Here is an 11,045-nt window from a genome sequence, read left to right on the forward strand (position 1 = left end):
TAAAATGTTTTGTAGAATAATTATGGAAACAGTTGTTGTTTTCTGTGTTTTTTCTGTTTTAAAAGTTAAAATCCAAAATAAAAAACAAAAACAATTCAGATATGTTCTCAAAATTTGATTCTAAAAACAAAAAAATAGTTACAGTTTTTAAAACTTTTTTTTTACAAAAACAGATCTTATCAAATGAGTTTTTTTTGTTTTTTATCTTCTGAAAACTAAAAACCTATTTTTAAAAACAATAATAAAACAGAACCATAATTTCTGCGGCAGATATAGAAATGATATTTGTGTATTTAAATATTATATTTGTCTTACAATTACTTAAATCAACAGTTATAAAATATTAAAGTTGTCGATTCAATTTTAAGGAAGATTATATTTATCTTATATTGCATAAAATAAACAAATTTTTTACATATACAAAATAGAGGTGGATTCTATATTTATTTTTTCTCTCTTTTCTTACACATGAGACGAACTTATAATTTTATTTTTATAATATAATATAATCATTTTCTTACTATATAAGATAAAATATAACTCTTTTAATGATTATAAAATGTATGTAAGGACCATTAATGTTTAATACACAAAACAAAGATGGGTAAAATTAGAGAGCAGTGAGAGTGGACAGTTTAGGCAGTGCAGCAGAGACGACGATGATGACAGGCGGCGCCGCTGTTCCAACAACTCTAAGATATTGTGGTATTAATGTAGGATGATGATCCTGCATTGGTCATTTGCATTTTGGAGTCCCAAACGACTGCGTTCTTGTCATGTTTCGGTTTCAATTTACACGTTAACTCGCAGCCCTGTCCTTTTCACTGTCTCCCACACACTGGACACACACACAACTCTACGCTTCACACGTTACAGTTTTTTTTGCCTTTCCTTTAATCAACAAAGAAATTCCAGTGACAAATTTTTCAAAAGGGAACATAGAAAAAATCGCAAAGAGGATTCCAAAGATTATACGAGCCTGAATCGTGGTTCGGAATAATAATTATCATAATAATAAACGAAAAAATTATTCTTGCATAAGAGTAGTTTTATCTCCTACACATTCATTCGTAACATTCATTTTTCATTTTTCTTTAAATAGCGGATCCCATCACATATGTGTCATAACATGAGAGAAGATCTCTTCTTCAACATAAGATTAATAGCTTGTTTGAATCCTCTTATTTTTAAGCTAGAAGCTACTTATAAGCTTACAAAAAAAAAAGAGCTTAAAAAAAGAAGTAAAAGCTGTTTGGAAATTACATGAAAATTTTAGCTTAAAATTTACTTAAAAGCACATATTTCAAGAAAATTGTCTCTCTCTCTCTATCTTTATCACTCTTCATTTAAAAAAAACACACAATTCAAGAAAAACAGATAAGAGCTAAAAAAAACTCCTCCTAGGAGCTTTTAATTTTCAGCTTTTTTCTTCATTATAGAAAAAAGAGTTTTTTCCAAAAACTGTTTGGCCTAGCTTATGCTTATAGGTAGCTTCTAACTAAAAAAAAAAAAGGATCCAAACAGGCACTAAATGAACCCAATAATAAAAAGCTACTAACAATATTATTGGTTGCTTTCAAATGGAATAAATGTTGATTCCCCCTCCTTCAAGTATTTGGAAAAGAAACAGTGGGAACTGGGAATGGAGTAGAGTAGAAGCAAACAGCACATCAACAGCATCAGAAACGTTTGATAAATTGAATGATAAACTTTTAATCCTACTGTTCAGTTCGAGATAATAGTGGATCACATAAAAGACCCAAATCAAAGGTCAAGGCTCAAGAACATATATAATATATATTTATTTAAATTAGAACACATCACTTAATTATACTCACACTTATATCTTGATTATTTCTTCATTTATATCCCGAATTGAATGAAAGGGAATGTGAATATAAAAAAATGTACGGGTATGACGTCTTAGTGATAAGGGCACAAGCAATCAAACAGTGACTCATAATAGAATAATTGACACTCCAAATCAACGCAGAGAATAATTTTTTGATACAATAGGAGTAGATATATCTTTACCAAAAAGAAAAAAAAAAAGAATATAAAAGAAAATAACTTTAAGGACAAAAATAATATAAATTTGATATTTTTATATATTTAGTAAAAAATATACCTAACAATCGGCATATCCTAACACTAAAAATGTTTTCCATCTTATATGTATCTAATATCTATATGCTATTAAAGCCACAATTTGTGGCATTGGGTAACCCCACTGACTTGACTCTCTGGTTAAACATCGGTGCATTACCAGATGCAAAAGCAAGATGCGGGCAGAACTTGTTTTCGTGCGGAAGACGTGAAAATGCAACGTTCTCCGTCCATTGCGTCCAATCATCAACTCTTTCTTTGTCTTTGTCGTGTTGTGTTGGGTCTTAGTCGAGGCAGTCTATTGCACAAATACTGACAAATTCACCTACACATCAAAAGAGTAACGCATGCTATAAAGAACTCGCTAACGTTTCCACTCATCATCCAAAGTCCAAACATAAAACATCTGTTACTATTTATATGGATTAATGATCTCTTCTGTTACTTGAACGGTTAAACCAACAAAGGGGTTATATGCAATGTTGTTAAAATTGAGATCTTAAGTATGATTTTGGAAGAGGATTAAAAAATCATAAAACATAAAATCATAAGGTAAAAAAATTGTAAAAAATCATAAAAAACGTGAAAGCGTTTGAAATATTAGTAAAATCGTTTTGATGAAAAAAAATCATAAAAACGTAAATCGTAGTGATAAATCAAGATTTTAACAACAATGATTATATGAGATAATTTTATCTTCAGCACATACATAAAATTATGTGGAGCACATATGGCTCATGTCAAAAGAAGAAAGTGAAAAAATAAATGGATGTCACATATTTGTATGTGTATAAAAAAAAAATCATTTTCTATAACATGAAAAACATTAATCCTGTATTATAAAAATTAAATAATCTATATATATACAAAAATTTAGTGTATATATACATATATAGATATATATAGGGATATGATCCTTTGACACCGTGTCAAATTTTAAAATTTGACATCAAATTCTAACCGTTGATTTTCGTCAATTAACAGTTATTATTTATTGGAAATTAATAAATTTAATTCTCAATATATGATAATTGTTGATTAGCAGAAATCAACGGTTATGATTTGGTGTCAAATATCAAAGTTTGACATCAATGTCAAAGGATCCTGTCCTATATATATGTGTGTGTATATGTGAAATTATTTCTGAAGTTATTGGACGATCAGCTAGTAATCTTGATCGTTGATTCTCATTTATTTCCTGTTTTTAATGCTTTTATCATATATATATATATTTATTTATATATATTTATATTTGGATGGTTTTTATTTTAATAAATATTCGTCTTTATGTTTTTAGTTATTTTGTTTTTTATATTTTCTGTTAAAGTATATTTGAGGAGGGATTTTTGACTCTAGTGTAAGATTAAACTCCCCATCTCATTTGTGGATTTCTTTCGATTTAACATTTATAATTTATTTAATTATACTAATTTATTAATTATTAATTCAAATAAAATACAGCTGTTAAATGGATAAAAATCAACTGCTAAGATATACAACTTAGCCTTACACTTAAGTCAAAAAAATCTCTCCTCTTAATTCTTATTTTTAAAGATTTTTTTATAAATCTTATTTATTAAGGTATTTTTTTTTGATAACATATTTATTAAGGTATTAGTCCTTGTTAAATTAGTATCTGAAAGAGTGTAAATATAAAAATCGATATCCAAAGAAAATTATAACGATCAAAAGGGAGAAAATTATAAAAATCCAAATAATTAAACAAAAAAAAATATCCAAACAAAATAAGGATATGAATTTAAGTTTTAGATAATTCCAAGTTCTTAAGCCTTAATTTCTTATTTCTTAGTTTATTAACAACAGAATAAACGGGTCTGGATCTTCTGAATTAATGATAATAAGAAAAGAAAAGAAAAAATATATTATAATAAGTAGTTACAAAATCATAACAGTTGATCTACCTTTCTACAACTGTGATCTTCCCATATGACCTTTTTTTTTCTTCCACGTGAGAATATCCATTTCCCATCATAAACTATCATATTAACGAATCTCCATGACTTCTTGTGAATATCAGTTATTAATTTTGCTGACTTTAATACTGCATTGTTTGAAATATGTGTGATGGTATGGGATTTAACTGTCACGCTGCAAGTGTATGTGAATATTAATTAGCTCTCAAATATTTTTTTTTTATATATATATAATAAGAATACTAAAACTCGAATTTATGACTTTATATAAACAACTTAAAATTTTATTATTAGATCAATTCTAATAGTTTTTTATATATATTTTTTTCCATGAACGAGGATTCTAATCAACTGTAAATACAAGAAACTCCAAGTTTTTTTTTATTTTAGGGTTAATAATTTGACAATGAATTTTTATATGCTTTAATTTAAATTATTTGAAAAATTGAATAATTTTTTTTAAAGTTTCTATTACATTAATAATTTAAAAAACAAATGATTATATACTTTTATTTAATATTTAATATTTTTTTATATTTTGACTAGTTTCTTAAAGCACTTGTTGGCCAAACTTTTATTATTAATATGGTGAAAAAACATGAAGACAAAAGGTGTAATTGGATTGTTAATAACCAACCTTTAACTTTGTTTATGAAAGTTATGCTGCTCTTTTCGGAGAATATTTTCAGTTCTCCTATTATAAGTATTGTTTTTTATCTAAAGTAATAAAAATTGATTTTTTTTTTATTTTTATCTAAAGAATTGTTTTGAATTATTTTTTATTTTTCATAAGTGATGTATCGAATATTTAATATTAAAATAATATTTAAAAAAATCTAAAAAATAATAATACGGAAAATACTTTAGAAAAAAGTCCCATAAATACAAAATTATCAGGAAAAAAAATTTAAACCACTATCTCGCTCCCAAAGAAAATATGTTCCTATTCAATTAATTAAATTTTTAATTAATTTAAAAGATATATTTGTAATCATAAAATATTCATAATTTTTATTTACTATTTTTCTAAATAATTAAAAATATATTAGAAAATTTAATTAAAAGAATATATTTCTTCTTCCGCAACATGAATGGGCAAGGTTTAGAACAAAGATCATAGAGCTAGACGCTTTCGGGTGTAATTTATTTTTCTGTTTTCTTTGGGGCTTGGCTCCACCACAAAAAAAAAAAAAAAAGTTTAGAACAAAGAAAGAGGAACACCTCTCTGAAATTTAAGGTGGGAGGAAGACAAGTGTTGCTTTGAATAGTTCAAGAAGGACGAGTTCTAAAAACTAAAATGAGGGCTCTTGCTCGTGAGAAAAATCCAGATAAACATTTGCAAATCTAATTTTAGATAATCTTAATTTTATAAAACTAATTTTAATTAAAATTATGTTTTAAGTATAATAATTTATATTTAGAAATTAAAATAATAACCACCGATATGAGATTATTTCAGTTTAGCCACTAGATTAATCCTAATTTATTAGGGTATGAGTATGTAATTTTTCAAAATAAAGCGAAGTCCAGTTTAATTTAAGCATCTCCCATAAAAAGGGAATGCATTGTAGCTTTTTCTTTGCCTTGAAAGCATCCAAATGGTAATAGGATCATATATTTTTCACCTTAGGAATAAGATCAAATATTCTGCTAGGAATTGCTCACAAAAAGCACTGTCATCTGAATTTGTATGTCATCTACAAAAGTTTATATCTCATCTATCAGAACTTTGCCCATGCAAATTTAATCACTCATCTAAATTAAAATAGTGTCAAATTGTGCTGGTTGAAAAATTAGATAAACCATGGCATCTTCTTGACTTTTATGCAGTAAACAGTTCAAGAAGACAAACTAAAATTAATTGATTCTTGGAGTAAATTGCCACAACTAAGGCTTGCCATGCGCATTATATTGGGATTGATTCGACTGAAAATTCATTATGTTTTTTTTTTTTTTTGGGATAAACCACAAGTATCTTCCTCAACGAGAGATAATTCTGTTCGAGGTAAAATCATCTATATCACGGTGAGACAAGCTTTCCCCTGGAGAACTTTTTAAATTTGAACCAACCCCATTTGGTAAATTCATTATGCTTTAGTGATCTGCCAAATGCCTTGATTCATGTCATTGACCATTATTGTTTTGCTGATACGGGTATGTTTTATTTTTTTTTAGATATTCTAATCAGTTGATTGCTTCGCGACTAGTTCGATTTAGAATGAGTTCTAGAATTAAGGCTTTAAATTCCTTTTAAATACGATACCAGGGATGATCAAACACATAATCTCACCCCTACTTATTCAGATTTCAGGTGTCAACTGAGCTATTGTCATTTGGTGTGTTGTCTTTTTTGTCTTCTCCATTTGGCTTTACATTCTTCGTCTATAATTTTGTCTAATTTTTCCATTTTCTTCAATTTCCTTGAAGTTATAATGTCACAGTTTTATGTCTAAAAATAGTTTGAGATAGTTCTTTTGCTTTAGTTGGGTTGTGTGAAGGATAGAAAAAAAGAAAAGAAATGAAGAAAAATACATTGATATTATGATTTCAGTACACTGGATGTCCAAAAACATTTTGGGTAAATTTATGCTTAATGTGTTTTTGGTGCTTTCCCAAAATACTAGTATTTATTAAGCACATGTAGGAGGTGATGTGGTATTCTCTGGCAAAAATTCCGTACTACTGTTAATTTGCAAAAGTATCTCCATGCTGAAACACATTTGTAAAGATTGATGAGAGTACAGCAGTCAAACATGTAGGGTGGACTGACGTGATCAGTCCCGCCACTTACAACGACGAGATCAGCAGCCACATAGGATCCAACTCACGTGTGTGCATGTATCCCGCCACCTGCTGTGACTCATTTGAGTCCCGCCATATCAGTTGGCGAGACTAAGCTACATGTACAAAACCTCCGCCAGGTAATGTGACGCGTTCCAGCCACGTGTACCTACTCCCGCCACATTAGGTGACGGTTTACGTTGTCCTTCTACACACCCCACGCGATACTCATGGGGTAGCGTCCCGTACTCTACAAAATTAATCTTGCCACTGACACTTACGAAAATATCTGCCTGGTTATTTATAGGGTCTTCCGGTGTTACTCAATATGGGACATTTTGAAAGTTCGGGATGTTTGCTATTTTTGTATATGATTTTGACTGACGGGTTCTTGACTTCTCGTAATTTTTTTTGTATCAGTTGCTTTGCTTGTAATGTTAAAATTTTGTTGTATCACCTTGCTGTAATGTCGTAATTTTTTTGTATGAGTTGCTATAATGCGTATTTAATTTTTTTTATTTACTTTTTTTTAATCTCTACTTTCATCTGATCCTTTTGTGTTATTTGCATAAATACACAGTACAATGGAACAATATCGGTCTTTTGCATATTATAATGGTCCTAAAATAAACAGTGTAGGCGGGTTGAGATTCGAAGGGGAAAAAAGAGCAATGTATATTGTCTGAGGCTTGTCCATTGAAGATCTACTTCAGAAGATTCGTCAGAAGTTGAAGTTGCAACAAAATCAGGTAATTTCTTCAGTCACGGGTCGAGTCCCATGTGGAAATCGGAAATATGCAGGTTTTGAAATAACTGATGATGAGGACATTGACATTTTTCTTGGAACATTTGTCCAAAACTCTACTACGTCTCAATTTGTTGAGTTATATATCGATATTGAGACATCAGACGACATGTCAATACCGACACGTGGGTTGGACCTTAACAGTCAGAACAAATGCCGTCATCATCGGTACCCCAGCCCACACAATCAACTATTGCAAGTGGAGATGAAAGCGACTATATGGTAGATGTTGAACCTGACAATGAAGAGGAGGAGGAAGATGAAGACACTCTACTGGCAAATGACCATGATCAGAATGATAGTGATGATGAACATCATGATAATCCCATAACACAGGAGACTGTTATCCCTACGTCCAATAATGCGGTTATTCCACCATCATCAGGTTAGCCATTGAATGTCTTGTATGATTAATTTTTTATATAATCGCTTTAATATTTGCCAAATCTGTTTTTTTTTATTTTTTTGTAGATATGACACCATTTTGGGATGACATCCCACACTATGAGGCTGTTAATTTTGATTATCCGAACGAAGACATACTGGATGTTGAAGGCTTAGGTCGTGGTCCGTGGACAAGAGGAGACGAAATGTATGTGAAACAAGAGTTCCAGTCGAAGAGCGATGTTCAAGCTGCTATAAAACATTACTGCATGAATGAGCATCAAGAAGCTGTAGTGGTTGAAAGTACTACCACGAATTTGTCTATGAAATGTCGTAAGCATGAAGAAGGCTGCAATTGGCGAGTAAGGGCAATTAAACCGAAGAATAGAAACAGCTAGGTAGTCAGTAAATGGGTTGGAAAACATTCTTGTGTCAGCACAACCCTTTCTCAAGATCACAAACAACTTGATTCACATTTTATATCTGAGGCCATTCTAGGTACTATACATTGTTGAAGTTTTTGTACTGCGACAATTTATGTGTTTATCATGTGAAGGCATATATTATTACTAATTACAAATATGCTCTATATCTGTATGCAGACATGGTGAAGGCTTCGCCGTCAGTGGCCGTTATCTTGATACAAGAACGGGTTACTGCCCTTTTTGGATATAATGTTTCTTACAGGAAGGCGTGGATGGGAAAGCAGAAAGCAATTGCTAAGATTTACGGTGATTGGGACGAGTCATACGCGTTCTTGCCAAGATGGTTCGCACACATGTTGAATTTTTCTCCGGGGTCTATTTACCATATTCAACATGGACCGTGTGTCATGAATCGACAAGTTATTACTGGGTCCAGGGTTTTTCAACGTGTTTTCTGGACTTTCGGTCAATGTCGGGAGGCGTTTAAATGGTGTAAACCAGTCATACAGGTCGATGGTACGCATCTGTACGGTAAATATAAATGGACATTATTGATCGCCACAACGCAAGATGGAAACAATGAGGTCTTGCCAATCGCATTTGCGGTCGTTGAAAGTGAAACTAAAGATGCATGGGAATATTTTTTGGCATCCATCCGAATGCATGTAACCAATAAGACTGGTATAAGCCTTATTTCGGATCGACACAAAAGCATTTTATTAGCAATGACCAATCCAGACATTGGATGGCAACCTCATAATGCATACCATGTGTTTTGCCTTCGTCATGTAGGGAGAAATTTTAATACACGATTCAAGGATCAATACATGAAGGGTTTTCTAAAGAAGCTAGGTTATATATGCAAACTAGTTACATGAAATGTTGTATATCCTTTGTCGATTGGGTCCGTTTGTATATTATAGTGTGTTTTTTCTTGCAGGATATATTGCAAATAAAGACTACTTTGATGCTGCATATGTCGAGTTCTGCAGCATTAGTCCAGAAGTCGCTGCGTGGATTGAGGCTGTTCCAAAAGAGAAATGGACTCGGAGTTACGACGAGTGTGGACGAAGATATGGTCACATGACAACTAAATTGTCTGAATCAGTGAACATGGTTTTCAAGGGAGCGAGGAACATGCCAATAACTTCTTTGGTAAAATGCACATATAGTTGACTTGCTCGTTACTTTTTTAAAAGAGGGTGTAAAGCACAGAAAGATGTTGAGATTGGAAAGCGTTTCTCAAAAACTATTTTAGAAGCGATGACAAAGAACAGTGAGAGGGCTACATCGATGCGTGTTCGGGAGTATAACGTGGCGCGCACCTCATTTGAAGTCGATGACCAAGGAAATACATTTTTGGGTTAACCTCAATGATGGGAAATGCCAATGTGGTAAGTTTCAAGCATTCAAAATTCCGTGTAGCCATGTTATTGCATCATTCAAGAAGGTAGCCCTTGATGTTGAGCAATACGTGGATCCGGTGTTCTCTGTAAACTCTATTATGCATGCCTACTCTTCTCCATTTCTACCGATTGGTAGTGAAGATGGAATTCCCCCACATCCCGGACCAAAGCTTGTTCCTGATGTCTCAATGATGCGTGGACAGGGGCATCCTAAATCTACACGTATTAGCAATGAAATGGACGAACTTGAGGACCAACTAAGTTCTAGCCGAACTAAATGCAGTATATGTAAGATGGCCGGACATAATAGGCGTGCATGTCCTACAAGACGCATATCAAATTAATGTGTTGTAATGTTGGCAATATTTTATTATAATATCGTGCTTTGAGTTTATGAAACTACTTCACCACTGACACCTATGACAACGTAATAGTAACCAGGAAACGTGCGAAAATGGAGATATAATTCGGTCAGCATAACAACAGAAAAATGGACAATCCAGGGAATCACATCCCACACTTTAAAACCTAGTGTACCTGAAATGCAGAAAATAACAGTCCAAATACATTTCAACCATGTCCATATTGGAAATATCATTTCCCACATAAAAGCAGTCTACCGAACTAAAGATGAAAGCACACATGAACCAAATAAATCAGTAAAATATAGTAATCCATAAGTACAGTCATCCATAAACACATCTCAAATGCATAGATAGGGATTCACATGCTATGATGGTGGAGTATAAGTAGGCCATGGTCTGGAACGTGCATCACGTTCAGGGTTCCTGCGAATGACACCACCCACTCTCTCTGCATCAGGATCGTGCCTAATATCGAAATCCTCTGCTGCTGCCTGTAGAAAATCGTCCTGCGTGTCCTGTCCTGACTGATGTTGACTGCGAGACGAACGCGATGTTTCCCCATGATCGTACCCTCCTGCAACGACACTACTACACTGGGTCCCGTGATACGCACCGAATGCTGGCAATCCATGTACCGGATGATAGCCACTGAACCCTGCCAATGTTGGAGGTCGCGCACTCTGATCAAACTGGGTGCTCATCCACGGATATGAGGCAGGAAACTGTGTTTGAGAGTGTGGAGGCAAGTGAGGATCTAAACCAAATGACATATGCATAGGCATCTGTACGGGCAACTTCATAGGCATATGTGGAGACATCTGTGTCGACATCTGCGTCGA

The sequence above is a fragment of the Gastrolobium bilobum genome, unplaced genomic scaffold (assembly GCF_033153095.1).
Source record: "Gastrolobium bilobum isolate Gb01-03AN ecotype WA unplaced genomic scaffold, APGP_CSIRO_Gbil_v1 utg19582, whole genome shotgun sequence".
Lineage (NCBI taxonomy): Eukaryota > Viridiplantae > Streptophyta > Magnoliopsida > Fabales > Fabaceae > Gastrolobium > Gastrolobium bilobum.